We start from the raw sequence: 16,323 nt of genomic DNA, 5'->3' as shown, positions 1-16,323 counted from the left end.
CCCTAAGCCTCAGGCAGATTGGCGCACAGAAAGTGGGAGTGAGCAGCAATAAACATCTGTAAAATTCAGTTCATCTAAACTTTATTTACTTCTGTCATTGCACATAAGTTTAAATGATCCATATCACATCCATAAATACTTTCTGAGGTTTGCTGCCCAAAGAATCTGTCTTTAAAAACATTACAAAAAGGATTATTATTATTAGGTAAATATCAGTTTGTTGATTGCTTGAGCCTCCAAACATTCGGCACAATGAGGTTTCCATTAAATTTTCCTGTTAGTAATTACAAACAAAGATGCTTTTCTTCTGTGCTGTTTCCAATGGCTCTTTTGCTCCTCCTCTTACAGCCAGAGCTAAAAGTGCAGACCTCGCCAACTTGTCTAATCTGTGATGTCATACCAACGTACAGCTCCAGACAGTATTAGTAGGGGAACATGGCAAAGGTGAATGTAAGAGCAGCCAGGATGATAATTACAAGGAGAGGCATTGTGGGAGGTATATCCCTTGAAACCAGTGAGAACCACTCCTAAAACCTTCTGTTATAATATGAACATCAATTGCATGTAGGGATAAAAACTCAAATAAACATCTTGGACCAGCTTTGGTCTCTTAATGGTTTCAAGAATTGTTGATTGTCACAATACTCTTAACATATTCTCAGATTTTGTGGCATCCCTTCTTTGCTCTGCTAACAATGTTACCAGACCTCAAAAAGAAAAGTTCTAGTACAATAAATGCTTTTGTACTTTCTTTCAACCTGTTGAAACTACGCTTACAGGTAGCATAACTGCTTAGCCTGGGTCTTAACTTATATCCCTGTTGCATGCTTGACTAGCAAGACAAGGCAGTGGATTATTTTGGGAAATAGGATTCTTTCAGCGATGGACAACACTGCCTTGTTGCCTGCTTTTCCTCTCAATCCTGTATTTACACCTGTGTGTGTGTGGTGGTGATGTGGGGCGGGGGTGGGGGGTGTGTGATGTTCGTGCTGAGTAGTTCATGAGATCTTGAACTAAGGCACTGAAAGCTATTTGAGGGTTTTCATACATTACTAAAGCCTGCTGACAGCCTGAAGGTCACAGGTCACAAGTGTTTACAGATGGCAGGATGACAACAAGGATAAGAGGAGTCAATGAGATTTGGCAACTGTCAATCAAGCTCATTCTTGTAACTGTATTTCTGACTGGAGCTCACCCTTTCAGTCTAAATAATAGTGATAGAAGCTGACACAAGGCCAAAAAAGTTCAAAGGAGGTTTTGTTTTCACCCAAATTTATGTGTTACTTCTCATGATATCTCAAAAATGTATGAAGTGATTTGGCTGGAATCTGGTGGATAGATAGCCTTTGGCCTGAAGATCAGGTGATTAGATGTGTCGATTTCCAACCAACAGTAAAACATGTTTTTCTTCTTGGCAGTCATTATTAAGCTGCATTAAGTGCTGGTGTGATTGTTGCAACTCAAGTGTGAATGTTGACTTATTTTATCAGAAAATGAAAGAGAAACAACAAACAAACATGAAGGAGGCCATGTGAGAACTGTTCAGTGATGGAGGAGGTTTGGGCTCTGCTCAGTGCAATCTAGTTTTAAACGGTATGGGGCTGATAGTATCTTTTAAGCTACGAAACTGTCAAAGGATAAATGACTGAATGAAAGAAAAGCTTGTGTATTTGGGGAGTCTCAGAGGAGAACAAGAGGCTACTGGTTAATGTCTCCTTGCATTATGTAGAAAATGTTCCCTCATTGCTTCAAATACTGATGGTACCAACAACTGGACCAGCTCTTTCTTCAACCCCACAGGAATGTTGGCTAACAAGACATCAGTGAGATTTACAGCATCCTGCAAACAGCAACAATCAGATAAGAAGATCCCTTTTGCCCTACATGGCCACTAAACCAGACCACTGACCCAAACCACCTTTGCCCTTTCAAGACTCTAAGGTCCTGATTATACTTGGTATTAACATCTGTCTTGGGTGATCCGATCACAAGTGGACAGCTTTAAGTATGTCTGTTTACACCTGGCATTAACCTGCGGCTCCACATGCGTCTTGAGTGACCACTTGTGATCGGATGTCACTTCCCCGCTCTATATGCAAATAAACACGAACATCATTTCCGTTTGCAAAGACCAAATTCGTTTGTTATTAACCGGCGAGAGAACCAGGTTGCCGAGAGAGAGAGAGAGAGAGTTATATGCAGTGATCTCCCTGCAGCTGTGTCTCTCCATTGGGAGAAGCTGTGCGCATTTATGCACAAGACACAGCAGCATAACTTCATTGATTATTTAAATCTCTGACACGCCGACAGGATCAGTCAGGATCTAATGTTAATAATGTTCTGTTTTCTTCTACACATCCACTACGTCACTGTTACAAACACACAGTCCAGGTTCATACTGTTTGGAGTAAAGCAGTCGCCCTCCTGATAAATCCTGAGCTCATCATGTTGAGCAGCGCAGCAAAACTAAAAACTGTCATTATCAACTTGACAGGAAGGAAGACACTATCCAGCAACGTTTAGCCTCTGAAATATTTTTTTTAGACAGACAAGTGAAAAACAAGTTAGTTTCTGGTTTTGGTTTAATTACTATTCTAATTGTTGATTTGAAGAAGGAAACTGATTAGGGGAACGGGAAAAACATTTTTTGATTCACATGAAAAACAAATTAATTTGTTTATCCTGTTATCCATCCTCAATGCGTCTTTGGTGCGTTTACACCTGTATTTAGAGCTGTCCACTTGTGATCTGAACACCCGAGACGGATGTTAATACCAGGTGTAAACAGGGCCTAAGAGCCAGTCACCTACAGAGACTAGCTGGCACCAAGTTTAATCCTACTGTGCACTCTAATTCCATTTGCAGTCAGATCAAAGAGAACAAAGGACTGACAACCCATGAACATTTTGTCTAAGGACAATTAATATAATGTATGTGTGTGTATGTAACAATATGTTTAGTTAGACTTTTATTGACTGCCTTTAAGCTAGGAACTGTACCACTAACATAATTCCATTATCTTTGATAAAACTAATGTCATATTTAGTACCACCCTGCTTGTTTCACTGTCAAAATGATAAAGCTATTATCAAAAATGCAAAAATAGAAATCAGGCAATTGTTATAAGACTAACAATTTTGATTAAAAGGGGAGGGGACTGACACCCCCCCCCCCCCCCCCCCCCCCCCACCACAGAACTCTGCAATCCTTGTGATTGGCCAGTATGCATCTTCTGGGCGGGCAGACCGAAACTTTAAAATAATCTCTTATCTGAGAAACCAGGCTTCTTGCTTTTTGTCTTTGTCTTGCTTTTTTTTGTCTTCCTGCATTTTTGCCATGCTGGTTGGAAGTTTGCTTTTTGCTAGTCTGAAGATATGATTCGGAACAATAGGAGGTGAAGCCTCAAAATCTAGAGTCATGAATTAACAATCAAAACTAGGTGGGCTAAACCAGGTTCTCTCTTCAAGTGACATATTCATCATTTTGAGATCCAGAACCCAGCTTCTCACCCCAGCACATCTAACTCCACTCTCTGCAAGAATCCACCCCAGCGAGCAAGCAAGTATCTTTACATACCTCCACTGACTTGCTTAAACCCTTGGGCTTTCATAATTTGCAACATCAATTGGCAATTCGGAACTAAGCTGTTGTACCAGCTCCTATAACTCTGCATCATTCATTTTAAATCATTCACTAGTCATAGCCTTGTGTACCAGTTTCCCCTTTCTCTCATGTGTATTGTTTATAATATGTTGTAGTTGTAGTGATTAGTAATTGTAATTGTGATATTAGTAATAAACTAGTGCAGTGCCTATTCAAAACCTGCCTGTTCGGAATGGGCCGATTGCTTGGCCTCCGGCTGCTACTTCCACACATTCATACAAAATTTAATAGATACAGTTGATGTGAGGTGTGAATGATTATAGGCCTATACACCAACAACATGAAAGAAACTAACATTCTATTAGATACAGATGTTATAGATAATAAGTACTCCAATAGTAAATAAATGGTCTTTTCCCATTTCAAGTAAAATAAGGGCTGCATTTAAAAATAAAATAATGTGCATCCTACAATAAAGTGGATTGATCATATTGGGCTCTTATTTTCTGTGCCTTCAGTTTGAATTTGAGTGAGTATGTTTGCTCAAAAGATTTCTGCTTTGTCTGTAGTGGTGCTTCACAATTACCGTGGTCTTGGAGCATATAAGACAAAATGGTTTTGAGCTGCCCATGGAAGTATTTGCTCCGTTTTATGTGCGTAACTACAGTCATTGTGTATTGAGCTAACGTTAGCCCTGGCTCTCCACGTGGATCCAACTGGAGCACCGAGCCCCGGTTTGTTATCCAGGTTAAAGTGGGAAGAAGCAGCTAGTCTGACAGGCAGCTGAGTGAAGTGGAGCCTGCGGAGGAAGCACCGGGACCGTCAGGGTGAAACAGTCCGTCGAGGAGCTGCTATGCTCGGCTGCACAGATAGGAAACACCCTGTTTGGAAAAAACTTCTTTTTGATTTAAAATGGCAGTTGGCAACCAGCGGAGTGTGGACCAGAGATTAAATCCTACACATTAATCCTGTCTGTCTAATAAACTCAAAGAAAACTCTACTGCTCCACCCGCTTGGCAAGTTCATTAAAGTTTTAATGTCAAGCTCCTGAACTCCAGTCTTTCTAAGTTCTTCCTTCATATATTGTCTTTCTTGACCATACTTAGTACAATCTATGCTTGCATGCATAATATTTTCCTCAGCCAGCTGGAATAAAAGAGCATATATCGGTATTGGCATCAGCAATCGGCCACAATGAGTTCGAAATATTGGCATATCGGATATCGGCAAAAAATCCAATGTCGTGCATCCCTAGCATATACTTTATATTGCTAAATAAATTTGTGCTTAATGAAATTACCAAAAACACAGAGCCAATAGCCCAAAGCTAACTTTTCCCCAGGGCCGCATTACCGTTTAATCCAGCCATGTTTAAAACATGACATCTTAGACAAATTTATGAATTTGGGGCTAAAAATATTAAAAGAGGTCATTAATTTTCAAAACTCTTGTAATGTCTTAATTTTTTCAACCTACATCATTTAGGGATTTTCATGGCATATGGGAACCCTGTCAAACATATATCTCCTCCAGCTCTCATGCCAAAAGTTCAGACTTCCAGAGGATTAAACAGTGCTTTAGAGGGCCAGGTCATACCCAGAGCAAGTGCTTCATGACATTCCACAAAACGGCTTTGAAGGATCCTTTTAATGCCATGTTTTTAGACTCCCAGCATTTCAAGATACAAGTCCTAATATGGTCCTCACAGAGGCCATCTCACAGTATCTTGCCAAAAAAAAGGCATGTACGGTAATGAATTTTAAATCTATGTATGGAGAGCTGTTTGTCAAATGCTTAATGATAGAGCAATGATCACCCATTATGCTGTAAAAAAAGAAACAAGTTTATTCAATTTGGTTTAAGATCATTTCAAGGCTGCAGACATGAACGTATTTCAGACCAGGGATACAATTAAATTTGCAAATTAGATTTGCAATTTACAAAGTTATATAGGGCACGATTTACAGCGACTTACTGCAGGAATTCTGCATTCCAGTCACTGATTTTCTCTGTACCGTATTTAGAAAAACACAGTTTTGACCCATTTAAGCTAAAACTAGTCAATGATTAATATCTGTCCCAGCATAAGAAAACCGGAGCTACCACATCAGCATTTATAGCATCAAACAAAACTTGATCCATGTATCTGAAGCCAAAGTGTGTACAGTAATTGAATGTGTTTTCCTCTGTATCAGCGCATCACACAGAGTGTGAGTGTTGTGTACCTCTGCACAGTGTTGGCAGAGGTACTCGACATTGGAAGGCAAAAGAAAAACAGAGGCGTTGCCAAACACTTGATCACAAGTGGGAAAAAAACACTCAAAGTCTTAAAAGATTTTTAAGCTACAGTACATTCAGTATTGACATTGGCAGCGGTTGAGAGTAGCTGCCCCACATGGAGATGTTTCATTGAGTGACAATGGGAGGCCTGTGTACACAGCACAGGGTGAGCCCATATTGGTGCACACAAAAACATCTGGGGATAAGAAAAGAGGAAATGGAGGAAATGAGGAGGTGATTTTCGCAGAGATGATTGACAGGTGAAATTTCCTGAGATGTGAGGCAGTCTCTGAGCTGGCCTGCAGTGTTAACATCTGGAGTTAAATGCAGCATTGACCACCCACTGTGTGTATGTATGTACACATAGGAGAGTGTGTGTGTTTGTGTGAGTGTGAGAGAGAGACCATTGGGAGTGAAAAGAACTGCTCTGCATAGGACTTTTCAGAGTGCATACAGTCCAGGAGTGCGTTCAGACTGAATGCAAATGTTTTTGCAGTCTATGTTTATCTGGCCCAAACAACCAGTGTACTAACCATTAGATAGCTGAGTGTGAGTTGAGTGTGTATCTGTGACAGTTGAGACTCTGCTGATCTCAGAACTTCTTTCTTTTGTCTTTCTACATTCATAATTTTGCAGCATTATAATTTGGAATCATACAGCCTCAGGATAAGCGTGAATTTGTTGCTCAAGTTGAAGCAATTTCTTCTTGCAGACACATGTTCACCTCAATTTGCGTTGCTCCGAGCAAATCGACATACTTTTCCCATTTTCAGTTGCACTAATTTTAGATCTCAGGCAAATGGCCAGCTAGTTCACAAAGTTAATCAAATTAGATATTCCCTTGTTTTCCATCTAAATTTTAAATGAACATGTCATTACGCCTCATAGCCAAACAGTAACCCCTACACTGTTTTGCTCCTAGAAACCAGTGATCAGTCACACCACTGGATCTGACTCCAGTGTGATGAATGGATGTCTACTGCTTTATCCAGCCAAATGTTTTCCTTAGACTGTCGAAATCAGAGGAATGTACCAAAAGTAAAAAACAAATCAAAAGAGTCTTTGTGTGGATGCAATGCCATTGGTCCGACAGCCCATTATTTCGAAACCCCAATAGTTTGAAAAAGTTCTCATTGGACTGAAAGCTCATCCCAAAAACAAAAACCCACTGCACCGAAGGTCCATTGCTCCTTGGAGTTTTTTACCCTTAATATCTTATCTTATTTTGACATGCAAACAAGATACTATTTACAAAATGCTTACTTTTTAGTGCATTTAGGGAATACCCTATCCCAAAAGACAACAGAGGTACAATTGCCTAATCGGAACACCTAACCATAAATAATGGCAGTGCCATCCGCCACCCCTGCCCCCAAACTGATTCAGCACCATGGACAGGGCCAGCAGTCACAGCAGCAGTATTTTCAGAGCCATGGACCTTTGGGGGTGTTAGTTTTTGGGATGACGGGCCGTCGGACTAATGGGCTTTGGGTACAATGGGACATTTACAAACTATTGGAGTTTTGGAATAATGGGCCTTTGGACAAATGGGCAGTCCCTATTTGCGTGTTCCCCTCTTCACCCCTCTTTTACCTCCCTTGACCTATTCTGATTTCCCTGAGAATTTAATTAATATGAAAGGTTTCTATTTTAGAAAAGGATGACTGTCTGTGTGTTTGTTAAACAAAGCTGACCCTTGACTGCTTGTGTAGGTTGCTGGGTGGTGATTCACACCTATCCAAAGCCTTGTATGTGTTGTGAATATGTCCTAGAGTCCAGGGACATGTTATGGTTTTAAATCCTTTCTGAATACAGCCTGTATGCTTTTGTTTACCTCTGGCAAGGACTTCAAGGTGGATTCAGTTTGTACAGCTGGGCCTGACCAGGATAAAAAGTGGTGAATCCATATTTCAAAATGTAAAGTGACCCGTGTCTGATTAGGTATGTGTATTCATGGCATACCTTCTGAAAATAATTGATTATATCCACTTGTCTAACCCCAACAGAAGGTTTTGGACAACAGAAACATTAAATTGTCCCCATTGAGTAAAACACCAATGTCCTCCTCCTGGTGAACTGAAACTGCTCCCAGACCCATCTCCAACAGACAATTCCCCCCCTCACAGCAGTAATGGCATCAGTTTCTGTTTGTGTGAAATGTGTTTTAATAAAAATATCACTATGTTTTCCAAAAATCTGTTACAAAATGTTTGCTTTTTATTATTTAGAACTCAGTGTAATCACTCTTAATTGTGAGTTTTATGATGCTGTTATTTTGAAACGTTTTTATTGCATGCAACTATTCAGTTGACAAATGTTCCTATTTAAACTAAACACATTTCCAATCACTCAAATAGAGTTCTCTGGAAATTCTTCAAAAATAATGAAAATAACTTCAAAAGCAAAGTGTCTGGACATCAGACGATCTATTCTTTTATAGGAGAAAATAATAGCCAATTCCCATGTTTTCGTATCAGAGCAATATGTGGTTGGTGATGCTGATGCTTCGCATTAAAGGAGGCCAAGCGGATGAGGCTGCCGACAAGATCCACGCAGAAGAACGTGATATGATTCCTGACCACAGTAAATGTGAAAAGTAATCGTTTAAAAGTGTAACTTCTAAATTAGAAATGTACAAGAAGCCTGTGTGCAACAATAAAGAGAGGACTTTCTACCGCTGACTGTCTGACAGCACTAATGCAGGATAAATACAGACCAGAACACATCAAGGGGACTTCCGTAATGGCTGCTACTTTGTGGTACTTGGGGAATTCAATGGCTATCACTCTTGTTTTTATTATATCTCTAAAAGCGAGAACTCTGAGTCATCTAACCTCTCAGATTGCATTGAAAAATTACATTACACACTGTAAATTGTTTTTACAGGGGGGCTTTCCTCCAATTTTTAAGCTTGTTTTATTTTTTTACCCTCTGCGAATCAGCCCCTATGTGTGTGTGTGTGTGTGTGTGTGTGTGTGTGTTATTTAAAAATCTTTACAGCTCAGGAACAGGATTTGACAAAGACAAACCTTGGGGTGTTTTTCCAGTGTGTCATGTCCTACATGACTGGTCTGTTTCCCATGTCTCACACAGGACAAGGGTGTAAGATGGAAATGTGAGCTCTCAGCTTCAACAGAGAGACAGATATCTTCTCCACAGCACTCCTGTTCCCATAACTCTTTGACATAATGTTATTTTAGTCCCTGCTGAAGTGGAGTCAAACTCGGTCACTCTAAATAATACCTTGTCTGATTCTCTCACAGCTTGAGTGCCCCAGTTTTGGTTATAAAACCTCATGTTTATCTTTCTAAGTAACAAAAGATGGCAACTACGGTCTCTCAAGCAGATGGATCGCCTCGAGAAATATCATTAATTTTACTGCAGTTCATGTGGTGATAGTGTCATTAATCACTGAGGCTGGCTACCAGACAAACTTGACTGAAATGTATATTCTTCCTGTACAATACATGTACAGTGGAGGATTTACTGCATGTTTGTTCAAACAGTTTCTGGAAGGCATAAATATAATAATTATACTGGTTGCTTTACAGAAACAGTGTACCTGTAACTTTTGGATAATCCACAGAACAGTGCCAACAATTTTCATAGGGATTATTTCTTTGGAAGAAAGTAGTTTCAATGAAAACGGTTCATGGTGAAGTCTGTGGATTATTCAAAGTCACTGGGACACTGTGGAAGTAAAAACGAGTAGATATACATTTTCAACCACAGATTCATGGGTGTTACACAGAAACTACCACAAGTGTTTCCATCATTATGCCTCTTGGTCTTTAGTTTAATCCAATGTTACCATGAAATTAAATAGAAACAGGTAGTTTAGCATTTTCCAGCCCTGATTCATGATTATTACACAGAACAGTGTTTCCAGGTGACAAATCACAGCGTTAAAAGTAGAATTGTTACGATATTATCTGAAAACAAAAGGGAATCTTTGGAATATAAGGGAAGAGGAATTTCAGAATTATAATTTTCATGTGATTTTGAAGGTATTAGGCTAATAGTGGCCCATAATAATTTAAAAATATGAATATATACTATCTCATAATTATTAGGTTATTACACTATTAATGTCATCATATTACAATTTTTAATCACAATATTATGCTGATATAACCTTATATATATTTATATATAACCCTAAATTACCATATGTTTACCAAAATTTTACTATGATATTACTACAGTAAATAGTTCTGCCTCATTGTTATCTGGGTCCTTGTACCCTGTTTCAAACAATTCTCTAATATTTCCTATAGATATACCAATTGCTAATAGCAAGATCTACTTTGGTAATAACCATATTTTATTTTTATCTCTTTATTATCAGAATATTATCCCGCTATAACCTTGTTATTACTAAGCTGGGCTGGAAAACTTTAATTTGCCCAGTACTTTATGACCAAATACCTACAAAACTAATGACATTCCTATCAGCATCAGCTGTATTTTTTGTTCAGTGCTAATGAGCAAATGTTAGCAAGCGATGTTAAACTATGAAGGTAAACATGGTAAACATTACACCTGCTAAACATCTGCATGTTAGCATTGTCATTGTGAGCATGTTAGCATGGTGACTAGCATTTAGCTCAAAGCACTGCTGTTCCTAAGTACAGTCTGTCAACTCTTAGTCTTATTAAAATGTAATTTATCAATGCTGTGATCACCACAAACAAAATTCCATTTGCTTAAATTGTGGTGGAGTTGTTGTTGTTGCCAGAGGTATGCCTCCTAACTGTGCCAAATATGCTATGCCTGTCTGAATCAAGTTCATAACCTGATGAATTTATCTGACAGACAAACTACACGTGTTCAGGTGTGTTTAGTCTTGTATTCTACCTCATAATTGAAAATACTGACTGTATTAAATATAAATATGATCGTGGTGACAGCTCCCCAAAGTGAAGCCAAAATATCTAGATCACCTTCTGGCCCTGCGGGCCGTCATCCTGCCACCCAACTCTTCCAAAGAACTTACATTGATAAAAAGTGAAAGCTAATTGGTTGTTCCATTGCAACATCAGCACGCAGCAGCAGAGCTCTGGCTTCTTAAATTGTGGTGAGGTTGTTGTTGTTGCCAGAGGTATCCCTCCTAACTGTGACACGTGCTATGCCCGTCTGAATCAAGATAACCTGAGGAATTTAACTGACAGATAAACTAGACGTGTCCAGGTGTGTTTAGTCTTGTATTCCACCTCCCAGTTGGAAAAGATGAAAGAAAAAGTTTGAGCAGTTTAGGTTGTGCAGTAATAAGGGGCCCAAATCATACACTCTGAATTTAAAAAAACAAAACACAAAACCCTTCACACATATGCACACCCACACACGCATAATTGGTGCAATCCATGTTTACCTGCTGGGATGAGAACATTTTTTAAAACATCCAGTATACATACAACAATCAAATACTGTATACATACACAATCTTGCCCTAAGAGAGATTAAGGTCAGAGGATTGTCCAAACAGTGTAACAGCCCACAACAACCACCGACAGTAACAACACTACTCCTGCCTTGGATAACATAATATGATATGCACGTGTGAACACACACATATACACACATTCATGCACACACTTTAAAAAGGCAAAGAAGGAAGTTCCAGATCCTTGCGATACCTGTACGTGGGCTCACACACCCAAACACAAACACACACAATGAGTGTCCTGTGGGTGGAGCTGAGCCCCCTGACGCCTGGAGCTGTGCTGGTCAATGGGTACTGAGGAGAAGTTAAGCCTCTTGTGGCGTAAGACCTATTGGCTGAGGGATCAGGCATTAAGACACAAAACGTGATAGAAATCCTTTATGACAAGAGCTTTCACAGAGTCACTCCAGGTCACCACACACCAACCCGCTCACACCTGATTCAGCCAACGAATTAGATCTTTGGAATGAAAAAGGATATAATGTCACGCAGGCATCATGCCAGAGCTGTGATGCACTGCACTTCGGTCACTTGAGTCAACCCCTGCACTTAATGAGCCTTCACAGCTCTGGGTGTTGTCAAAAGTTTGATGACCGTGTGACTATGGTTTATGATGTTCCACTTTCTTCTTCTCAAATATTGGAAGCAAAGACAACTTAAAAATATATTTAAACCCAGGTATCTATCTCAATTCATTTCAGCACAGTTGACTGAGGTTTCTCCTAGAAGAGCTCCCCATGTACATGGTTCTCTGTCTTACCACACTAGTACACGACATCCTTGTCTTGTGCTATCTGTGCAATTAATAGTGAATAAATCGTCAAATAAAAACAGCACTCAGCAGTTGGAAATGTAAGCCCTGTGATGTGGGATTGGAGGATCTGACTTGGATTCATGTCTGCTTTTAATAAAGGATTTCCCCTTTCAAACTGTGGTGAGGAAATTTATTAGCTTCAGGCTGACTTCTCTACCGCTATCATCAGGTGAAATTTTCAATAGCCTTGTCAAAAAAGGAGGCAATGGGTTTTTTTTAGTCAATGAATAATAATGACTCTAAATTGTCATGATTGGCCTTCCAAGTTTTTCATATTGATAACATGTCCAAATCAGTGTCATGTGCTACTATGAGCCAAAACATAAATATCACTTTTCTCTGCATGTTGTCCCACGTACCTAAATAAGACCATGTGAAGAGCAGCGTTATTAAGAATGGTTAACAGTAATGTGAATGAGCCCAAGGGGATAGTGATGACAGTGATCAAATATACAAACCATATATGGAGTGTGAGACTATAGTCTGTGTTGTGTGGCATAATTTAAGGCAAACATTTTGAAGCTTACATACAGTACATGTCTTTTACTTAAACATAACATAAACAAATGCTCATTAATTACTGCGCTAATGAGCTGTATAACAGCTGATGATTCACTCATGCTTTTCACAGAAGGAAGCATTTGAAGGCCAGAGCTGTTTCCTGTTATGAGCAGGGTGATGAGTGATGTCAGGACTTCGGGATGTTCAGGGAGCAAAGGTCGAAGGTCACTGCTTGTTGCTCCTTCTGAGGGTGCTGAATGTACAGAGGTTATGTGAACTGATGTGGGATAGTAGGTCAACATGTGTAAGTGTGTTTGTTCCTGTCTGTGTTTTTGGGAACATGTGGACGCCATACGTGCTGTTTGTGATTTCAGTCATATTTAGATCATCTGGCATGTTTGATGGTAATAGTACTACAACATCATCTTTGATTTATTAACCAAATGTTTTGACAATGTTTTAAGGTCTCTGCATGGCTTTAATTTAGGCATTGTGTGTTTAGGGCTCACACATCAACACACACACACACACACACACACACACACACACACACACACACACACACACACACACACACACACACTAAAGAGGACATTACTTGTAATGGTTTCCAGGCCTGCAACAGTTCTCATTAGGTGTTTGTAGTGGGGTTAAAAATCATTAAAAGTCTATTCATAGCTGCAACCAGATTACATGCATTATTCTGCAGTAGCAGGATGAAAATCTCGCACCTCATAAAAAAAAAAATACAGTATATTAAATGTACTTTTCTTTGATCTTGTGCACACACTCACATTGTCTGTGATTCACCCACAGTCTTTATACTGCGTTTTCTCATTCACATTCTGCTCTCACTTTCCCTAAACAATATTGGTTGTTAATCTTACTATAGCTTTAGGTCTGGAGCTGATTCTCCAGCTCCATTCTGGCCCATGACCAAGCTTTCATTTTTAGATTTTGTCCCAACAGGTTGCACAACACAATATTTACATGCCAGCAATTTGTTTATGTTTCGTTTTATGAAAAACATGAACAGTTTTTCTCTGTGGTCCACAGGGAGTATGAGTGCCAGAGAAAACTGCTGTGCAGGCATTTGATGAAAGACATTTCAGAGAAAATTTAATTAAAATGAAATTTAATCCTTTTTTTTAAAAAAATCATTTTGTTTTTTTTAACTCTCAAAATGCAAAATGTTGTTTTAATTTTTGCATAAATGTTCTCTTTTTGTTCTTTACTACAGTAGACACAATGCAAGTAATAGAATAGTCTGAAATAACATTTGTTTGTCATTTCCATTGTTGTATGGAAGGAAATTACTGCTGCATAATTCATCCATTAATTGAAACATGAAGCTAAATTATTTCATTTCAAAACAATATACTGCATAATTGTAGCATGTTATAACAAAACATACTATTTAGGCACCTTAAGTAACATAATGACATGGTATTATCCATGAAAGTATAACAGAGATAACAATGATCATAAACAATTGTATTATGGTGGAAATATGTTAGAGCACAAAATTAATCTATTGCACAAAATTGTTATTTTTGCCCTTTAAAAATGTACAAAAAATAGAATATACTGTGAGATAGTCTGTGCATGTATAATTCTGTTGTGTCAAATAAATCTTGACACAGCATTCTGCCAGTACGCTTGTTTATGGACAGAAACAAACTAATGAAGTCATCATGAATGCACTGTGAGACTTCACAGAATCTGATATTGAACAGTAAACAAACTGTCACCACCATCAGGAGGTTTACTCTGCTTTGGTTTACTCTGATAGAGCACTGCTGTAACAGCTCCCAGACCTGTTTTTTGTAAATGTTCCAAAACTGTGACAGAGAAAGTTCACTGGAAACACTTTCAACATCTACTGTAGTCAAGTCAATTTTTTATTTGTATAGCCCAATCTCACAAATCACAAATTTGTCTCAGGGGGCTTTACAATCTGTACAATCTCTTAGACATCCTCTGTCCGTAGACCCTTGATATAAGGATGGACAGACGTGTAATGAATGTTGTGTGTACAGATTAGAACAAGAAAGACAACTTAAAGAAATACAGCATGAAACAGGATAACAAATTTGTAATGGATTTATAATATATATGAAGAATGTGATGAAGAGGACACCAAGCAGCTTCAGGTGAACATCTACTGCATATTCATCACTACAGCAGCTGATGCGGATGTCAGGGTCATTATTAGCAGCCTGCTGAAGCCGCTATTAATTAAGATAAGAGGACGTGATGAACTTTATTGATCCCAGAGGGGAAATGCAGCAGCAGAAAACAGGCTGTAAATGAAATGGATGCTGCATCCTTAAGGTGCTAAATAGGACTGATGAAACTCTGCACAGGGACATGACTTTAAAATACACAAGCAAATAAAATAACTAATATAAATGCTTTAAAATTAATCAAAAGAGTGAATAAAACACCTAAGTTTTACCAATATGGATTTGCTTCCAATATCAAAGTCACTGCTGATTCAGATTTGATATCTTTAGATTTTCCTGCTTTAATACCCAAATAAAAGTAATATGTTCAAATTTTGGGAAATTTGCTTACTCACTTTCTTGCTGAGAGTTAGATGGGAAAATTAATACCAATCACATGTCTTTACACTAGATATGAAGCTATAGCTAGCACCCATTAGCTTAGCATAAAGACTGGAAATGGGGAGGAACAGCTAGCCTGGCTTTCTTCAAAAAAACAAAAAACAAACAAAAAGAAAAAGGCAGCAGTACCTCTAAAGGTCACATTTTACATCTTAATTCATACAAAAACTGTATGAAGCAAGAAAAGTGTAAAAAGCAGAAGCAGTGACTCTCTACTGTAATGTCCAGGAAGTCACTGCCCCCAGGCGAGAAATAGTCTGGCACAGTCCCCTCAGAAATTTTTCACATTTTTTGTATGTATTAACTAAACAAGTTCTAACATGTTTATTAGTGAGCTTTAGAGGTGCTGGTAGGCAAATTTTTTTACATTGTGGACAGAGCCAAAGTAGCTTTCCCCCTGTTTCCTGTCATGCTAAACTAAGCTAACTGGCTGCTAGCTGTACCTTCATATATAGCATAAACACAAGAGTGGTATCAGCCTTCTCATCCAACTCTCACGAGAGCTAAATTTGCTGTTTTCCTTAGGGTTTTGTTCTTTTCGATAACTATAACTTTTTCAAACCGATAACATTATTTTAGGGTTAGCAGCAGGTGACACACACAATACAATACACAGCTCATACTGTAAGCCAGCTGACACACACAGTACTGTGCCTATGTGGTCGATTGGTAAACATTGAGATACAATGACATGAGGCCTCATACTGATCTCATTCAATTAAAAAAAGCTTCAGAACTATCCATCATGCTCTTTGGCCTCTTGGCTCTTTATTAGTGAGGCAGTGGCACTTCTGTCACTGTACTGTGGAAATATCTAGCATGTAGGCTGAGAGCTGTCACTTTATAAGCACCTCGATCTGAAACTTTCTGTTGGGACTGTCAGCTGCAGGAGGAGGCAGGAAGGACCTGCAGTCACTTTGAGAAACTAAAACGAGAGGAAACAATCACTTAAGCCACAGGTATTCATCTGAACAAAGCACAAACCGAAGTGTGTGTGACAGGTTTGAGAGGACATAGATTGTGTTGGCATACACGTGAGTAAATGACTTTTAATT

The 16,323-nt window shown here is 38.9% G+C and overlaps 1 protein-coding gene across 4 annotated transcripts in view; it reads left to right on the top strand.

Moving 5' to 3' along the window:
* LOC121890820 (MAP7 domain-containing protein 2) overlaps window positions 1-16,323 on the top strand; it is a 30,499-nt gene that overhangs the window by 3,998 nt on the left and 10,178 nt on the right. For 2 of the 4 annotated variants that reach the window (XM_042403385.1, XM_042403382.1), the window contains exon 1: window positions 15,339-16,302. The gene's annotated coding sequence lies outside the window, so the exon portion shown is untranslated. Of the gene's footprint in view, window positions 1-15,338; window positions 16,303-16,323 lie in introns of those variants that run through there. The other 2 variants (XM_042403383.1, XM_042403384.1) reach the window with 2 other exon arrangements.

This window comes from Thunnus maccoyii, chromosome 23 (assembly GCF_910596095.1).
Source record: "Thunnus maccoyii chromosome 23, fThuMac1.1, whole genome shotgun sequence".
NCBI classification, from domain to species: Eukaryota; Metazoa; Chordata; class Actinopteri; order Scombriformes; family Scombridae; genus Thunnus; species Thunnus maccoyii.
Note: the sequence above shows the minus strand (reverse complement) of the source record. Positions and strands in the feature narration are given on the sequence as shown.